This window comes from Hemiscyllium ocellatum, chromosome 5, assembly GCF_020745735.1.
Source record: "Hemiscyllium ocellatum isolate sHemOce1 chromosome 5, sHemOce1.pat.X.cur, whole genome shotgun sequence".
Classification (NCBI taxonomy): Eukaryota; Metazoa; Chordata; class Chondrichthyes; order Orectolobiformes; family Hemiscylliidae; genus Hemiscyllium; species Hemiscyllium ocellatum.
Genome location: NC_083405.1, coordinates 134,166,853 through 134,186,336, shown reverse-complemented (window position 1 = coordinate 134,186,336; position 19,484 = coordinate 134,166,853). Strand labels below are relative to the sequence as shown.

The 19,484-nt window shown below is 44.8% G+C and overlaps 1 protein-coding gene across 1 annotated transcript in view; it reads right to left on the bottom strand.

Annotated features, from left to right (window-relative positions):
- Window positions 1-18,823, bottom strand: part of LOC132815881 (protein lifeguard 1-like) — an 88,785-nt gene extending 69,962 nt beyond the window's left edge. The window contains exon 1 of the mRNA XM_060825226.1: window positions 18,566-18,823. The gene's annotated coding sequence lies outside the window, so the exon portion shown is untranslated. The remainder of the gene's footprint in view (window positions 1-18,565) is intronic.
- Window positions 18,824-19,484: the final 661 nt, after the last annotated feature.

The window sequence follows — 19,484 nt, the reverse complement described above, 5'->3', positions numbered from 1 at the left end:
AACACATTTTCAGCTGTGATCTCCAGCATCTGCAGACCTCATTTTTTACCCCCACTTTTCATATGTTTGTCTAAATTTTCTACAACTTTGTAGATTTTAAAAAAATCTCTCCTAGTTCATAGCCACAAAAACTTCCTAATTAGGGTTTCAGGCAGTATTCCTGATCTTTGTAAAAGCACTTTGTTAATGTTTGGCCTCCTCCTCCCCCCCCAGTGAAATAAGATTTCAGTCAATGGCTTGATCTCAAAAGGCACATTTGCTCTCGACTCCCTGTTTAAGTTTACACGGTCTTCTTGCCTTCTATATTCGTATTTAAGTTTTTCTCAAAGTGCCTAACCACCTATGTTAGGCTCTTTTACTCTTGAGATTCTTACACACTTGATGCAATTGCAACAGCAACATTGTGAACAAGCAACTAAATTTATTAAGCACAGTACAAGTTTTCTGGAGGAACCTTTAACACACCTCGCAGAACTTGCGGGGTTGGGGCAAAAGCTCTCACCAAACAAAGGAAACAGTCTTTTGTTTATACAAAACTCTCAACACCACAGGTCGTATTGCCCACAATTCAACCCTCAGCCACCCCCTCAATCACATTCCACTCAAGATACAATGCAATGACCATCCGACCTCCCATCCCATCCAGAAGTGCAAGTCATCCCTTAATGGTGAATCAGTTGCAAATTGTTTTTTTTAAAACTATAGATTAGATTAGATTACTTAGATTAGATTACTTACAGTGTGGAAACAGGCCCTTCGGCCCAACAAGTCCACACCGACCCGCCGAAGCGCTACCCACCCATACCCCTACATTTACCCCTTACCCAAAATTACGGGCAATTTAGCATGGCCAATTCACCTGGCCCGCACATCTTTGGACTGTGGGAGGAAACCCACGCAGACACGGGGAGAACGTGCAAACTCCACACAGTCAGTCAGTCGCCTGAGTCGGGAATTGAACCCGGGTCTCAGGCGCTGTGAGGCAGCAGTGCTAACCACTGTGCCACCGTGCCGCCCACTATAGGGGAATAGTTAAATTCCAACTGTAATGTTCTTATTGATTTCTGGATGAAAATGTAAATCATCCCTAAATGGCAAGGAAATAGCCGTGTAAACCTCCCACATTCCACCTATAAAGGCAAAGACACGCCACCTTACCCCCGGGACACAATTTATTGCGGGTCAGTAAAGTAAGTTAACTCTTTAATATCTCACCTACTCCTCATTTTGTTCTGGCATACAGCTTTTAGATTTTCCGAAGGGCCTGTTTCCACACTGTAAGTAATCTAATCTAAGTAATCTAATCTAATCTATAGTTTTAAAAAAAAACAATTTGCAACTGATTCACCATTAAGGGATGACTTGCACTTCTGGATGTGCAATTATTAGCCCAATCTTCAGTACCCACTTGTACCAGTTTTCACTTGCAACCAATATGGACCAGGTATGATCCCCTTATGTGAAACATTTGGGTACATTTAATTTCAGCATTAAATGAAGCCTTTCTGCCTCAGTGCATTAACTCAAAAAACATTGCAGCAGTTTCAACAGTTGGGAGATAATCACTTACCCTCCCAAAAAAAAAACTGATATGGATTATATCTGCCAATGATAGAGGCATGTTTACAGCACAGAAAATGGTTTGCCTTCAGCTTATAGTTTTTGACTAATAAAAACAAAAATCACATAACTACTCAGATGTATAGCATGAAACCTTATCCCATTTTGACAGCAAACATCTTCAATTTTTTTTTTGATGAGGTAGAAAAAAAAAGGGCAGGAGTGAGCCAAATGCAACTTGATAGTACTGTGAGATTTCAACATTAATACACTTAGGAACTGTGCAAATGGAGAAATTAAAAGCTCACTCACTGAATGTTGGCATTCATGTATAATTTGATACATAAAAACAAGCATACACTATTACATTTGTTTCTTGGAGGCAATTACATACAGTACAATTAGCTTGCATGTAAAACTTTGCAATTTTAATTACTAGCATTGCCACAGTATTTATTCAAGTATGGAGAAAATGGTGGAGTACCAATAATGTCATTGCACTGGTAACTCAAGACTCCAGGTTATTGCTATGGTACTGAACTAGACTGATAACCACCATGTAAGCGGGTGGCTATTCAAAAACAAAGCCATCGGCTTCACTGTTGCATTTGGAGGAAGGAAGTTTGCCTGCTGTAGTCTAAATGTGACTCCAGATCTATAGCAACATGGCTGCCTTTTTAACTGCTATCCATGTTACGCTGACCAGCATGATCAAAGCCTTGAAACCAGTGGGCACCACAGGTGCTGGGTGCACTGTCAGCCCAGTCAGTGTTATTTTAGTTTACTAGCTTTGTTTCAGTCTGTAAACAACTTTTTCATTCACATTTGATTTTAATACATTGCCTCAGGTGAGACTGTTTCACTTATTATTTTGGATTTCCAGAAGAATCAAAAGGACCTTTATTTTGTTTTAATGCTTTCAGATCCTTATCTTGAAGAGTTTGCTGGGATGGTGTCAAACGAACTTTGCTTTCCACTTACATCTCGTTAAAGAATGAATGGTTTTCATAAGGGACCCGGAAGATGGTAGGGGGAAAGAGGAGAACATGGAGAAGCACATTAGATCCCCTCCCCAACCACATCTGGGAGATCTTTTCTACTGGCGTACCACATTTCCAATATTGTAGCTGTTTAGTACCTGGAAACAATAACTGTTAAAAAGTGCATCTGAACCCCATAATGATTTTAATAGTTTTGTTGCGATAGAATCACTAAAAACATTCTCATGATGCCAATGTTTCTTTGGCAAAGAAGCATGTTCCTCTGATTCTCATGTTTGCCTACCAAAAATAAGATTCCCTTGTAACGCTGACAAATCCCTCATGATTCAGAGCACCTCTATAAAATCTACAGTTAAGCTACCTTTCTAAAAGGAAAACAACCCTCCAATCTATCCTTATAGCTAAAGTTTCTAACCCCTTCAACAAATCTCATGAAAGACTATAAAATGTTATCCAGTTTGAAAAAAGATTATTGCATCATTAAGTGTTTGTCACACAGACATCTTGATAGCCATGTTGCCGCTCTTCCTTTCATTCCATCAACTCAAAACTTCACTGACAAGCCAGTTACATAGCAGTTGGTTAAATGCCTTTTCAAAACCCATACTATTACAATCATACGATCTTCCAGTAGATTAGATTCCCTACAGTATGAAACAGGTCATTTAGCCCAATACGTCCACACCGACTCTCTGAAGAGTAACCCATTCCCATACATTTAGCCCCGCCTAATACACTTAACACTATAGGCAATTTAGCACAGCTAATTCACCTGCTCTGTACTTCTTTGGATTGTGGGAGGAAACCCATACACACACGGGAAGAATGAGCAAACTCCCCAGATAGTGGCCAGAGGTGGGAAGTGAACTCGGGTCCCTGGTGCTGTGAAACAGCTGTGCTAACCATTGAGCCACCAGAAGGAGGTTTAAAGCACTTCAATATGACTTGCCCAACTAACTTTAAATTTAGTCCTGAAAAAAGTTCTAAAGGCCATTCCAACAAAGATTAACTGACTGCTTTGCAGCTGCTGACTTTATCATGGCACTATTTTATTGGAATATACACAGTTACAGAGTTGTACAGCATAGAAACAGATCCTTCAGCCCAACTCATCCATGCTGACCAGATATCCTAAATTACTTTAGACCCATTTGCCAGAGGAAGTGGAGGAGTCTGGTACAATTACAACATTTATAAAGCATCTGGAAGGTGTATGCACAGGAAAGGTTTAGAGAGATACAAGTGCAGGAGGTTGAGAGGTGACCTGATAGAAGTTTATAAATAATGAAAAGGTAGGAGATTGTAAAAATACATCAGGGCATTTTTTTTTTAAAACAAAGATGGTTGTTTGCTTGTGAAATGAACTTCCTGAGGAAGTGGTGGTTGTGGGTATAATGTTTAAAAGACATTTGCATGGATATATGAATAGAAAAGATGTGGAGGAACATGTGCCAGAAACAGGTGGGTGGGACCACTTTAGTTTGGGTTTATGTTCAGCATGGACTGGTTAGACCAAAGGGTCTGTTTCCATGCTGTATGACCGTGACACTAAATGTTGGTGGAATGAGATTACCTAGATTGGGATATCTGGTCAGTGTGGACCATTTGGACCAATGGGTCTGTTTCTTGCTGTAAGCCTCTGACAATTAGCTCTTCCAAAATGAATTACCTCCCATTTGTCCAGATTAAATTCCATCTGCCATCCAAGTGTTTAGCCTACCAATAATTCTGCTGTATCCTCTGGAAATCCTCATTGTCCACTGATCCCCAAATCTTGTTCGCAAGTTTACTAATCAGACCACCTGCCTTGTTGGCAGAAATGTGGATTGCAGATGCTGGAAAAAGCACAGCAGGTCAGGCAGCAGAGGAGAATTGACGTTTCAGGTAAAAGCCCTTCAGAAATTGCTGATGAAGGGCTTACACCTGAAATGTAAGTTCTCCTGCTCCTTGGGTGCTGTCTGACCTACTGTGCCTTTCCAGCATCACACTTGCCATCTCCATTGTAACAGAAGTGATTTGAAACAAACAGTGGGCACCACTGATCCCTGCAATCATGAGATCTCCAGTTAGAAAAATACCCTTTCACTAGTCTTAGATTGTATGACCCATGGATCTAATAGTGATTCATCTTCTGTGAACCTCAGGAACCTTGTCAAAGTACTTGCTAAAAAGTTCACGTAGACAATACTCAGCCCTGCCGTATCATCCTTGTGACTTGCTCAAAAAACTCTTGAGCCACAACTCTCACCCACACAGTCTATATTTTTTCATTCCAGGCACATCAAGCAAAATTGCTCTTCCTGACACAGAGCCTACATAGCGAGCGAGAGCACCAACTAACGAGAAGGCAACAAAATATATAACATTGCTAAACTGCTTTGTGTAGTGACTTACACAATACATTTCACAGCGAGCTTCCAGAACAAAACACCCAATCACAAAAGCTTGGTCAGTGATTTTCTTAAAAATTCACTGTGGGAGAACAACTTCATTTGTTTTGTTACCTATCTCCAGTTAACTAGTAGGCAATACATTCAACTACATTGCAGCACATCTGGTGTCACCAACAGGCCAGTCCAGGTAAGGATGGCAGGTTTTCTTCCATGATATATTAGAAGAAAAGCCCATCTGAATCATTAAAAAAAAGCACAGTATATTACAGCAGGCTACCTTTTCTAATTATTATTAAACTCAATTTCACCATCTGCCATGGTAGGATTGACCATTTTTAATAAAATGAACAGGAAGAGGCTATTTGGTCGTTCAAGCCTGCTCCACTATCCATTGAGATCATGGCTGATTTTTTGCCTAATTCCACATTGTTACCTTTAACCCATATTCCTTTTGCTTAAAAATTTCTCAGATTAAAACTCCTATTCTTGCATCAATTCTCATTTGTGGGAGGGCATTCTAAACAACCTGTGCAGATGTGCTTCCTAATATCTCCAGTGGTCTGGCCCCTATTTTCAGACTATGCCCCCTAGTTCAAGAATCCCTCTTTCTTTCTTTATCTTCCCTGTCTTTTCCTGTAATATCTTAATGGCTTGGATCAATCACCCCTTGACCTTCTAAATTCTAGACAAAACAGGCCCAATTTATTTAATCTTTCCTCATAACTTTACTCTAAGACATCATTTGTCTCTAGGCCAATATATCCTTTGTAAGGTGCGCACTGCCCAGAGTACTCCAATGGAATCTAACCAGGATCTTGTATAGCGCAGCACAAATACTGCATCCTTGTACTCCAGTCTAAAAGAAAGGCTAGAATTCCATTAGCTTTCTTGATATTTTCTACATCTCTTCATCACTTTTTCAACTCCCATGCATTTGAACACAAGTCTCTTTGGATCCAATGTAGTTGACTTCATACTATCCAGAAAGTTCCTTGAAGTATTCTTCTTTGGTCCAAAATGGGCAACCTTGCACTTGTTTACGTTGAACTTCGGCCACAGTTTTGCCCAGTCTCTTAGCATTGAATTACAAAGATTGCAAAGGGAAGTATTTCTATTGGGATCTAATCCAATGGAATAAATGGTGCATTAAATAAAAAGTAGCTAGAATTATTAAAATACATAAGACACAAAGCACTATTTCGGTGGTTACTATGTAGAGTCAGATGTACAGCATGGAAACAATCCCTTTGGTCCAACCAGTCCATGCCAACCAGATATCCCAACTCAATCAAGTCCCACCTACCAACACCCAGCCCATATCCCTCCAAACCCTTCCTATTCATATACCCATCCAAATGCCTCTTAAATGTTGCAATTGTACCAGCCTCCACCACTTCCTCTGGCAGCTCATTCCATACACGTACCACTCTGCGTGAAAAAAATTGCCCCTCAGGTCTCTCATCTTTCCACACTCACCTTAAACCTCTGCCCTCTCGTTCTGGACTCCCCAACCCCAGGGAAAAGACTTTGCCTTTTTATCCTATCCATGCCCCTCAATTTTGCAAATCTCTATAAGGTCACTCCTCAGCCTCCGACGCTCCAGGGAAAATAGCCCCAGCCTGTTCAGCCTCTCCCTGTAGCTCAGATCCTCCAACCCTGGCAACATCCTTGTAAACCTTTTCTGAACCCTTTCAAGTTTCACAACATTTTCCCGATAGGAAGGAGACCAGATTGCACACAATATTCCAACAGTGGCCTGACCAACGTCCTGTACAGCCGCAACATGACCTCCCAACCCCTGTACTCAATACTCTGACCAATAAAGGAAAGCATACCAAACGCCTTCTTCACTATCCTATCTACCTGCGACTCTACTTTCAAGGAGCTATGAACCTGCATTCCAAGGTCTCTTTGTTCAGCAACACTCCCTAGGACCTTACCATTAAGTGTACAAGTCCTGCTAAGATTTGCTTTCCCAAAAATGCAGCAACTCGCATTTATCTGAATTAAACTCCGTCTGCCACTTCTCAGCCCATTGGCCCATATGGTCCAGATCCTGTTGTAATCTGAGGTAACCATCTTCACTGTCCACTACACCTCCAATGCTGGTGTCATCTGCAAACTTACTAACTGTACCTCTTATGCTCGCATCCAAATCATTTATGTAAATGACAAAAAGTAGAGGGCCCAGCAACGATCCTTGTGGCACTCCACTGGTCACAGGCCTCCAGTCTGAAAAACAACCTTCCACCACCACCCTGTCTTCTACCTTTGAGCCAGTTCTGGATCCAAATGGCTAGTTCTCCCTGTACTCCATGAGATCTAACCTTGCTAATCAGTCTCCCATGGGGAACCTTGTCGAACGACTTACTGAAGTCCATATAGATCACATCTACTGCTCTGCCCTCAATCTTCTTTGTTACAACTTTAAAAAACAAGTTTGTGAGACATGATTTCCCACGCACAAAGCCATGTTGACGATACCTAATCAGTCCTTGCCTTTCCAAATACAGGTACATCCTGTCCCTCAGGATTCCCTCTAAAAACTTGCCCACCAACAAGGTCAGGCTCATCGGTCTATAGTTCCCTGGCTTGTCTTTACCGCCCTTCTTAAACAGTGGCACATTTGCCAACCTCCAGTCTTCCAGTACCTCACCTGTGACTATCAATGATACAAATATCTCTGCAAGAGGCCCAGCAATCACTTCTCTAGCTTCCCACAGAATCCTTGGGTACACCTGATCAGGTCCTGGGGATTTATCCACCTTTAACCATTTCAAGACATCCAGCACTTCCTCCTCTGCAATATGGACATTTTGCAAGATGTCACCATCTATTACCCTACAGTCTATATCTTCCATATCCTTTTCCACATTAAATACTGATGCAAAATATTCATTTAGTATCACCCCCATATTCTGTGGCTCCACACAAAGGCCACCTTGCTGATCTTGAGGGGCCCTATTATCTCTAGTTACCCTTTTGTGCTTAGTGTATTTGTAAAAACCCTTTGAATTCTCCTTAATTCTATTTGCCAAAGCTATCTCATGTCCCCATTTTGCCCTCCTACTTTCTTTATATTTTTCTAAGGATTCACTCGATCTATCCTGTCTGTACCTGACATATGCTTCCTTCTTTTTCTCAACCAAACCCTCAATTTCTTTAGTCATCCAGCATTCCATATACCTACCAGCCTTCCCTTTCACCCTGACAGGAATATACTTTCTTTGGATTCTCGTTATCTCATTTCTGAAGGCTTCCCATTTTCCAGCCGTCCCTTTACCTGCAAACATCTGCCTCCAATCAGCTTTCAAAAGTTCTTGCCTAATACCGTCATAATTGGCCTTCCTCCAATTTAGAACTTCAACTTTTAGATCTGGTCTATCCTTTTCCATCACTTTTAAAACTAATAGAATTATGGTCGCTGGCCCCAAAGTGCTCCCCCACTGACATCTCAGCCACCCGCCCTGCCTTATTTCCCCAAGAGCAGGTCAAGTTTTGCACCTTCTCTAGTAGGTGCATCCACATACCGAATCAGAAAAAATTGTCATGTACACACTTAAATTCCTCTCCATCTAAACTTTTGACACTATGGCAGTCCCAGTCGATGTTTGGAAAGTTAAAATCCCCTAACATAACTACCCTATTATTCTTACAGATAGCTAAGATAGCCTTATAAGTTTGTTTCTCAATTTCCCTCTGACTATTAGGGGGTTTATAATACAATCCGATAAGGTGATCATCCCTTTCTTATTTCTCAGTTCCACCCAAATAACTTCCCTGGATGTATTTCCGGGAATATCCTCCCTCAGCACAGCTGTAATGCTATCCCTTATCAAAAATGTAGTTTTGATCTTTTATTTAGATAAATCGTTAAAAGCAAGAGGGCTTTAATCGCTTCACCAAGATTATTCTGAAGGGAAACTATATTGAGGATTTTTCTCAAATGTAAAAAAGTGGACTTCCAGAATAGATATAATAGTTGATTATGAAGGATTTGAGTGTGTAAAACTGCATTTCAAGTTAAAAGTTGCAAAGTGAGGGAAGAGATTTGAACTAATGTTTCTAAGCATAAGACTTCTTACAATAGCAGCTTATTGTAATAATGCACAAAAATAAATTGTCACAATGCACAGAAAAATCATATGTTGATGTCTAGCCACTTAGATACTGGATAGCCAAAAGGTCAAAGAGTAAGGTTAAAAAAAGTCTCAGTAGTAAACTGGAAGAATGGGAAGGTTTAGAAAGGATGAAGTTGATGAACATAGGGCCTAGATAGATAAAAAGGACTACTGCTGGAGTGATTCAAGATGGGTCCAAAAAAAAAATTGCAGTGCAGAAATCTAGAGATTAAAAAGAGAGATTACAAAGACAAAAAAAGATCTGTTTAGTTAGCTTTACATTGTAACCAGTTGTCCAGACAGTGCTAAAATGTGGAGTCAAGAGAGTAGTGCTGGAAAAGCACAGGTCAGACAGAGGAGGAGGCGAATCAATATTTCGGGCAAAAGTGCTTCAACAGTAATGAGGCTGGGAGCGGAGATCTCCTGCTCCTCGGATGCTGCTTGACCAGTTGTGCTTTTCCAGCACCACATACTTGACTAATTTCCAGCATCTGCAGTCCTCCCTTTCCCCTTGCTAATAGTGTGGGTTCAACTCTCACTTGCTGAGATTGCTAATCAAGGTTCCTCCCTCAGCTACTGTGTGCCCTTGATAAGGATCTACCTCTCAGACAGACAGGACGTTCTCCAGTGCAGGAGCCGTGGCTTACTAAGGAATTTGAATCTCGTCAAGTTGTAAAAGGCGGCTTATGTTATGATGAGATGCAAAGGCTCAGTTAGGGCAACAGAGTTACAAGATAGCTAGGAAAGACTTAAAAAAGAGAGCCAAGACATGCAAGGAGGGGACATGAGAAGTTGTTGGTAGAAAGAATCAAGAAAACCCTGAAGTTTTCGATAGGTATAGAAGAGATAAATGACTAGAGTAAGACTAGGGCCAATCAAGTAAAGTAGTGGGAAGTTATGCATGGAGTCAGAGATAAGGGAAGCACTATGAATATTTTTATCAATATTCACCTTGGGGAAAAAAAATGTTGATGAGAATACTGAAAAACAGGCTACTAGACTAGATGGGATTGAAGTTCACAAGGAGGTGGTGTTAGAAATTCTGGAAAGCATGAAAATAGATAAATCCTATGGGCCAGATGGGATTTATCCTAGGATTCTCTGGGGAGTCAGAGAGGAGATTGCAGAGCCTTTAGCTCGGATCTTTATGCAGTCATTGTCTACAGGAATAGTGCCAGAAGATTGGAGGACAGCAAATATGGTTTCCTGTTCAAGGAGGGGAGTAGAATCAACCCTGGCAATTATAGACCAGTGAGCCTTACTTCAGTTGTGGGTAAGGTGTTGGAAAAGGTTAAGAGATAGGATTTATAACAATTGAGAAAGGAATAAGTTGATTAGGGATGGTCAACATGATTTTGTGAAGGGTAGTTTGTCCTTAAAAACCTTATTGGTTCTTTGAGAAGGTGATCAAGCAGGTGGATGAGGGTAAAGCAGTTGATGTGGTGTACATGGGATTTTAATAAGACATTTGATAATGTTCCCCACGGTAGACTATTGCACAAAATACCTTCAATCCCATCCGTATTCACTTTGGAAGGTGTAACAGGAATGCAGAGTATGGGCAAACGGTAAGATTCTTGGGTCATGTAGATGAGCAGAGAGATCTTGGTGCCCATGTGCATAGATCCCTCAAAGTTGCAACCCAGGTTGATAAGGCTCTTAAAGGTGGCATATGATGTGTTAGCTTTCATTAGTAGAGGAATAGTTTCAGAATCGTGAAGTCATGCTCCCACTGCAGAAAACTCTGGTGCAGCTGTTCTTGCGAGTATTGCACACTGTTCTGGTCACTGCATTTTAGGAAGGATGTGGAAGCTTTGGAAAAGGTTCAGAGGAGATTTACTAGGATGCTGGTGTGGAGGGAAGGTCGTACAAGGACAAGCTGAGAGACTTGAAGCTGTTTTTGTTAGAGAGAAAAGGTCAAGAGGGGAATTAATTGAGACATTCAAGATAAGAGGGTTAGATCGAGTGGACAATGAGGGCCTTTTACTAGGCTGGTTGATGGCTAGCACAAAGTGGCATAGCTTCAAACTGAGGGTTGATAGATACAGGACAGATGTCAGAGGTAGTTCCTTTACTATTCAGTAGTAGGGGCATGGAATGCACTGCATGCAACAATAGTAGACTCGCCAACTTTAGGGCATTTAAATGATCATTTGATAGGTTTATGGGCAAAAAATGGAATTATGCAGGTTAGATGGATTTCAGATTTGTTTCACAGGGCAGTACAACTGGGGGCCGAAGGGCCTGTACTGTGCTCTAATGGTCTACAATTTGATGACGGAGGTTAAACTGCCAGTCATCTCTCTCCAAGGAAGGATAGTCATATGGTCTGATAGGACTATGTTGACTTCACTATTCAGATTACGACTAACCGGTGTTCCAAGTTTCTCTTCCTTATTTACCACAATAAAGTTTGATCGCCCTGCCTACAAAAAAAAACTCAGTTTTAGTCTAGTAAACTTCCAATGAATAGCCTCCAAACCATTTACATACTTCTGGAAAATAAACACACAAACTGCCTACATACAGTATTCTAGGCATGGTTTCACCCATCCTCTGGAAAACTGAAGTAAAAGCACCTTTGTTTTTATGTTGAATAGCTGATAATAAAGGATAACATCCTTAATCCCTTACTGTAAACCCACTAACATTGCAGAGTATTGATTTTTGATACACAACTGGCACTAAGAGTTTTGTAGTCATTCTCCACTTTGTTTTATTTGTCCAGATTTGAAAATGTTGGGAAGCAGAGACAATAGCTTCTGGTTCCCCAGAGAGGTGCTGAAGACACATTTATTCAAACTAGCAAGAAAGAGAGATACCAAGCAGTCAAGACAGCACAGTTAGCAGCAATTCAGGGTAGCAGCTCACCATCTTCAAAGGCAAAACTATTAAGCAATAAATGACACTTCAGCCACACCCATACCCTGCGAATGAAGGAGGACATGGTGAGATGAGCCTTGATATACCTTACATGTGGAAACTGACCTTTTTGATCCTCCTCTGATCAGGGTAGAGGACATGACAGGAGAATCACGAGGGACTCCAGAGACAACATCAAGAGATGCCATTGCAGACAATTCACTGGCTACTGTTGTACAGTATATGGTTGGTATATAGCCAAATGCACATCAAGTAAAGGAGAGGTCCAGCCCATTGAACAGAGGAGGGAGAATGAGATGGTGATCTGTGCCAAAAGCACAGACTCACCAAAAAAGGTGGTGATGAGCTAGCCTATAACAGCCACATTCAATAGTGGTACACCATTGACAGCTTTAGGAAAAATGCAGCTTTAACATCTGAAGTCTGTGGATGGAAAGCAGAAGGGCTTGCCAAAATACAGTTGACACGAGGAAGGAACTTCATTATAGTAAAGACTATTTCATCCCCTCACTCATGTGCTTCTAAACAGAGCCAGTCAAGTTCAAACATCAATGTCTACTGTACTAGGTGCAATTTCAAAAACAACCATGTAGCACACATCAATTGATCAACATTCAGATTCATGTAGCTGCACAAGAATTATTTCTGAAACTGTAAAATGTAATACCAACAGCGAGCATTCATTAAATATGTAAAAAAAAACCCACAGAAACCTTGAAATAAGTCAGGGAGTATTACAGCAGGCCAGCAGTAACTGGAACAAGAGTGGTGTCGCTGTCATAGTAAAAAGAGAATCCCTATGAAATGCAGGAATGTGCTTGCATTCACGAGACATGCAGTTCACTGGCTCAGCCAGCAATTCTTTCCTCAACCCCAATTTGCTTTGGAAGTGGCAGTGAGCTGCCTTACTGAATGTTAGTCCATGAGATGTAGCATCAACCAGTGTCCTAGTGCCAGATTTTGATCCAGCAACAGTAATATATTTAAAAATCAGGATGTTGTGGGGCTTGGAGGTTCTCCTGTGCATCTGCCACCCTTGTCCTTATAGGTGGTACACCTCAAGAATGAAATGGTGCTGTCAAAACAACCTTGGTGAGCTGCTGTAATGCATCTTTTAGATTGTATAGTGCTGCCACCATGCATTGCTAAAAAAGCTAGTCAGATCAGCTGATGTCAAACTCTTTGAATATTGCTGAAACAGCATCGAGATTAGCGATGAATATTCCTCACACTGCTGAGGTGTTCCTTCTAAATGATGGATAGGTCAAGGAGTCAAGAGGCAAATTAGTCACTGCAAGATTCCTAGTTTCTGACCTACCCTCCAACACCCTCCTGGTGGGCAGCACGGTGGTTAGCGCTACTGCCTCACAGAGCCAGAGACCCGGGTTCAATTCCCACCTCAGGAAACTGTGTGGAGTTTGCACATTCTCCTTGTGTCTGCGTGGGTTTCCTCCGGGTGCTCCGGTTTCCTTCCACGAAGGGCTGTTTCCATGCTGTAAGTAATCTAATCTATACACATCTTTCTGTGCAATTGACAGGACACCAGCTTTGTTAAGGCTCTTTGATGCCATACTCAAATACTGCTCGTTGTTATTATACATGCTTTGTTAATGCGAATTCACTATCACAATTGACAAATGGGGGATGCTGTTTCTAAAGCATGAACCTCTAAAACAAGCATTGGCTATTATACAATAACACCAACATTAAGCGCTGTTCTCAAGTGCAATTTTTCTATAACGTAGGATTGCACAAGAATGCAACCATCGCATTCTAGAAGAACTGACTGTACTGCCTTGACAATAAGATCAGCTCTCATGAGTGCCACCTCATGAGGTCAGTTACTTTGTCCAACAATTATGATAGTTAGGAACTGTGCAGTTCCAAACAATACACTTGTAAGCTGATTTCTCCTTTACAAGAAGTAAAACTTGACAACACAGTCAACAATTCCTTCCATGACTTGCTGGACAGCAGATGAACATACCTGTGATTTTCCACTTTGTCAGATAGCTGCCAGGATTGTAACTGTACCAGAACAACTTGGCCAAGGTAAGTGGCAAATTAGAGACAGACAGTCATACAACTCAGACCCATTGATCCAACTTATCCATGCCAATCTGGTATCCCAAACTGAACTAGCCCCATAGGCTTGCACTTGGCACATACCCTTCTAAATTTTTTTCTATTCATGTACCTTGCAAATGTCTTTTAAGTGTTTTCATTGTACCCACCTCTACCACTTCCTCTGCAGCTCATTCCATATACTAGTCCTTACTATTAAGGCTGGAACGTTTTAAGGGTCCATAACCTTTGCAGTATCTAGATCTCAAGAAATGTCTGGAGCCTCAAAGACTAGCATCTTTGAGGCTGTGAACCGTGAAAGGACGCAGAGTTGGTTCATCCACTTGGCACTCTAGCTGAAGATGAATGCAAGTATTTCAGCCCTAGTTTTGTTTTTTTGCACTGATTTGTGCAGCTCCATGATGGTGGAGGATAGGGATACTTATAGACTTCTTCAATGAAGTGTTTAATTGCCCACCACTAGTCAATTGGATGTAGCAGGACTGTAGAGCTTAGATCTGATATAGTTACGGGGTTGCTTAGTCCTAGCTACTGATATTTGAAGAGTTTTAGTGTGAAATCTCAGTTACCAAAATTACCTCAAACCAAATTGGTAATCTGCAAAGCAGTCAGTAAATGCATCACTAAAAATTTACAAATAACCACTTAAACACTTAAGCAATTTGCAAATTACTACATTTAAAGTGTAAGTGCCACTGTCACACAGATTATTGATTTACAATTTAAGGAGTTGCAAAATTTGGCTTTGACTAAGTTTCAATTTGACCCAGCCATTGTTTCCCTTCGTAAATGCTTAACTTCTACTCAGGTCATAAAAAATTCTACCCATAACCCTTTAAACAGTGTCAAATGAGCAGCTCAAACAAACAAGCAATAGAATGCTTTTAATCAGATGACAATGGCGCATGCATGACCCGTCAACAAGACTACTTGATGTTACTGCACAGAACTGAACTGCATGTGATAATGTATGCACACTTTTAACAGTATATTTTTGAAATTAAAAAATCCAATAAACTGCAAATATTTTACACCATTAAAAAGTCACAGCTTCATTACATTGGCATTCAAATGTAAACTGACACCATCGTAAGGAAAAGGCAAGGATTTTTGTGCTGGCAAAGAAAAGACATCAAAATAATTTTCACAAAATGGGCAGCCTACTAACACAGGCTAACATTCACGACCAAGTGCTTGGAGAAAGGCAGCAAACCATGGGGAGATGGAACCCAGCTCAGAAAACACCTGGGATAGCGATACAGAGCCCAACAGCAGCAGGTGGAGGTGGGGGGGGGGGGGGGGGGGGGGGGGGGAGAAAAGAGAGAATGTAACATCAGTAAATATAGAGTGATGGAGTATAGAGTGATAGAGTCAGAGATGTACAGCACGGAAACAGACCATTCGGTCCAACCCATCCATTCCGACAAAATATCCCAACCCAATCTATTCCCACCTGCCAGCACCCGGCCCATATCCCTCCAAGACCTTCCTATTCGTATAGCATCCAAATGCCTCTTAAAATGTTGTAATTGTACTAGCCTCCACCACATCCTCTGGCAGCTTATTCCATACACGTACCACCCTCGGCGTGAAAATGTTGCCCCTTGGGTCTCTTTCATATCTTTGCCCTTTCACCCTAAACCTATGCCCTCTAGTTCAGGATTCCCCGACACCAGGGAGAAGAATTTATCTATTTACCCTATCCATGCTTTTGTATCTCATAACTTTTGTAAACCTCTATAAGGTCATCCCACAGCTCAGACGCTCCAGGGAAAACAGCCCCAGCCTGTTCAGCCTCACCCTATAGCTCAAATGCTCCAACCCTGGCAACATCCTTGTAAATCTTTTCTGAACCCTTTCAATTTCACAACATCTTTCCAATGGGAAGGAGACCAGAATTGCACACAATATTCCAACAGTGGCCTAACCAATGTCCTGTACATCCGCAACATGACCTCCCAATTCCTGTACTCAATACTCTGACCAATAAAGGAAAGCATACCAAATGCCTTCTTCACTATCCTGTCTACCTGCGACTCCACTTTCAAGGAGCTATGAACCTGCACTCCAAGGTCTCTTTGTTCAGCAACACTCCCCAAGACCTTCCCATTAAGTGTATAAGTCCTGCTAAGATTTGCTTTCCCAAAATGCAGCATCTTGCATTTACCAGATTTAAACTCCATCTGCCATTTCTCAGCCCATTGGCCCATCTGGTCAAGATCCTGTTGTAATCTGAGGCAACTGTCTTCACTGTCCACTACACCTCCAATTTTGGTGTCATCTGCAAACTTACTAACTGTACCTCTTATGCTCGCATCCAAGTCATTTATGTAAATGACAAAAAGGAGAGGACCCAGCACCGATCCTTGCAGCACTCCACTGGCCTCATATTACACAGACAGGCAGGGAAGGATGTAATGTCAGCAGTTGAGTCGAGACACACACAGTGGGGTGGGGGGAGACAACTATGGACAATTTAGCATGGCCAATAACCTGACCAGCACATCATGGAATGTGGGAAGAAATCCCATACAGACACATGGAGAACATGCAAACTCCAGCCAGTCACCCAGAGCTGGAATCAACCTGGGACCCTTCTGTACGGCAGCAGTGCTAACCACTGAGTCACAGTGCCACCCTCCACCACCTGATGATGGTGTGGGGAGGGGGAAAAGGAGGAAAATGTAATGTCAGTAGTTGAGTCGAGACACGCTCTCTCACACAGACAGTGGGGGTTGAGGTCAGGGGTCAGGATGGGGGGGTACAGGGCAGGGGGACAGGGTGAGGGTGGGGTTCAGGGGCTGGGGTCAGGGTGAGGGTGTGTTTCAGTGACTGGGGGACTGGGTCAGAGTCAGGGCAAGGGTGGGGTTCAGGCACAGGCTCAGAGTGACAGTGGGGTGCAGGGCTGGAGGTCAGGGTGAGGGTGGGGTTCAGGACTGGGGTGAGGGTGAGTGTGGGGTGCAGGACTAGGGGTCAGGGTCAGAGTGAGGGTGGGGTCCAGGGTTGGGGTGACAGTGGGGTCCAGGGTGGAGTTCAGGGTCAGGGTGAGGGTGAAGTACGGGGCAGGGGGACAGGGTAAAAAATGAGGTCTGCAGATGCTGGAGATCACAGTTGAAAATGTGTTGCTAGTTAAAGCACAGCAGGTCAGGCAGCATCCAAGGAATAGGAAATTTGACGTTTCGGGCATAAGCCCTTCATCAGGAAGGGTGAGGGTGGGGTCCGGGGCTGGGGGACAGGGTCAGGGTGACGGTGGGATTCGGGGACGGGGATTGGGTCAGGGTGACAGTAGGGTGCGGGTTGCGGGGCTGGGGGGACGGGATGGAGTGAGGGTGCGGGTTGCGGGGCTGGGGGGACGGGATGGAGTGAGGGTGGGGTTGCGGGGCTGGGGGACGGGATGGAGTGAGGGTGCGGGTTGCGGGGCTGGGGGGACGGGATGGAGTGAGGGTGGGGTTGCGGGGCTGGGGGGACGGGATGGGGTGAGGGTGGGGTTGCGGGGCTGGGGGGACGGGATGGGGTGAGGGTGGGGTTGCGGGGCTGGGGGGACGGGATGGGGTGAGGGTGGGGTTACGGGGCTGGGGGACAGGGTGAGGATGGGGTTACGGGGCTGGGGTTTGGGGGGGGGGGGGGGGGGGAGGGGGAGGTGCAGGGCTGGGGGACCTGGTGAAGGTGAGGTTGGGGTGCGGGGTTGCGGGGCTGAGGGACGGGGTGGGAGGTGGGGTTGCGGGGCTGGGTGACAGGGTCAGGGTGCGGTGCAGGGCTGGGAGACAGGGTCAAGTTGAGTGTGGGGTGTGGGGCTGGGGGACAGGATGGAGTGAGGGTGGGGTTGCGGGGCTGGGTGACAGGGTCAGGGTGCGGTGCGGGGCTGGGAGACAGGGTCAAGTTGAGTGTGGGGTGTGGGGCTGGGGGACAGGATGGAGTGAGGGTGGGGTTGCGGGGCTGGGGGACGGGTGAGGGTGGGGTGGGGACGGGTGAGGGTGGGGTGGGGTTGGGGGGCTTGGGGACGGGGTCGGGGTGGGTTGCAGTGCTGGGGGACGGGGTGGGGGTGAGGCTGGGGTGGGGTTGCGGGGCTGGGGGACGGGGTGGGGTTGCGGGGCTGGGGGACGGGGTGAGCGGCTGACGAGCAGAAACCCGCAGCTCCTCCATCTTGCTCCATGGTGGACACTGCACCCAACACCTTCATCACCATCACCATCCCCTTCCCCACCGCCTCTGACGCACCAAAAAAATCACCACACCGACCGGAGAAAACCCAATACTCCTGTTCCGTTACTTAAGACAAAAATAAAACCCAACAACCTCCGGACAGACGCGCAGAGATGTGTTTTTGTTTCGGTTTCCATCTGGGAACCGAGCCAGCCCCCGCCGGTTGTTTTTAAAAGCGGCCTCTCCGCTCGGGGCCCATTCCCACCCCCGGCATTATGGAAATATTTGATTTTTTTTTAAAAAAAACCCATCCCGGGGTGGGGGGGGTCAGGTTTGAGAGCCACCCTCGGTGAGGGTGTGCCCGCTGTCACTCACTCACCGCCTCTCTCCCTCTCCCGCCGGTAACGATAATCCCGGAGATAACGGACGGACGGACGGACGGACGGACGGACGGATCCCTCCTCCCCCGCAGCTGCTGCCTCTCGCGGAGAGAGGGCTTGTGCTGACTGCCGTTAATTTGCCTTGTTTGCAGCCTCCCGGTGCAGCCGGTTATCGCCGTTTATCGCCGTTCCCCCTCCTCCTCCTCCTCAGCGCAGGTGTCACTCCGCCGCTCGAAGCCGCTTCACTGACGGACGGCCCGGTCACGCGCCGAGAGAGAGAGCGCGCGCGCGCGCCACATTCACCGCCCGGACCGCCAGGGGGCGGGGCATGGGGGAATGATGGATGGGGGTGGGGGTAGGGGTGGGGGTGGGGGAGGCGAAGGGAATGGGATAGGGGAAGAATTCGGGGATTTGGGGATGGGGATAGGGAAAGGGTTTTAGGGGATGGGGATAATGGTGGAGGGGAGGGGGATAATGGTGGAGGGGAGGGGGATGATGGGGGAGGGAAAGGGTTTTAGGGGGTGGGGATAATGGTGGAAGGGAGGGGGATAATGGTGGAGGGGAGGGGGATAATGGTGGAGGGGAGGGGGATGATGGGGGAGGGAAAGGGTTTTAGGGGGTGGGGATAATGGTGGAAGGGAGGGGGATAATGGTGGAGGGGAGGGGGATAATGGTGGAGGGGAGGGGGATGATGGGGGAGGGAAAGGGTTTTAGGGGGTGGGGATAATGGTGGAAGGGAGGGGGATAATGGTGGAGGGGAGGGGGATAATGGTGGAGGGGAGGGGGATGATGGGGGAGGGAAAGGGTTTTAGGGGGTGGGGATAATGGTGGAGGGGAGGGGGATGATGGGGGAGGGAAAGGGTTTTAGGGGGTGGGGATAATGGTGGAGGGGATGGGGGGGTGGAGGGGATGGGGGGG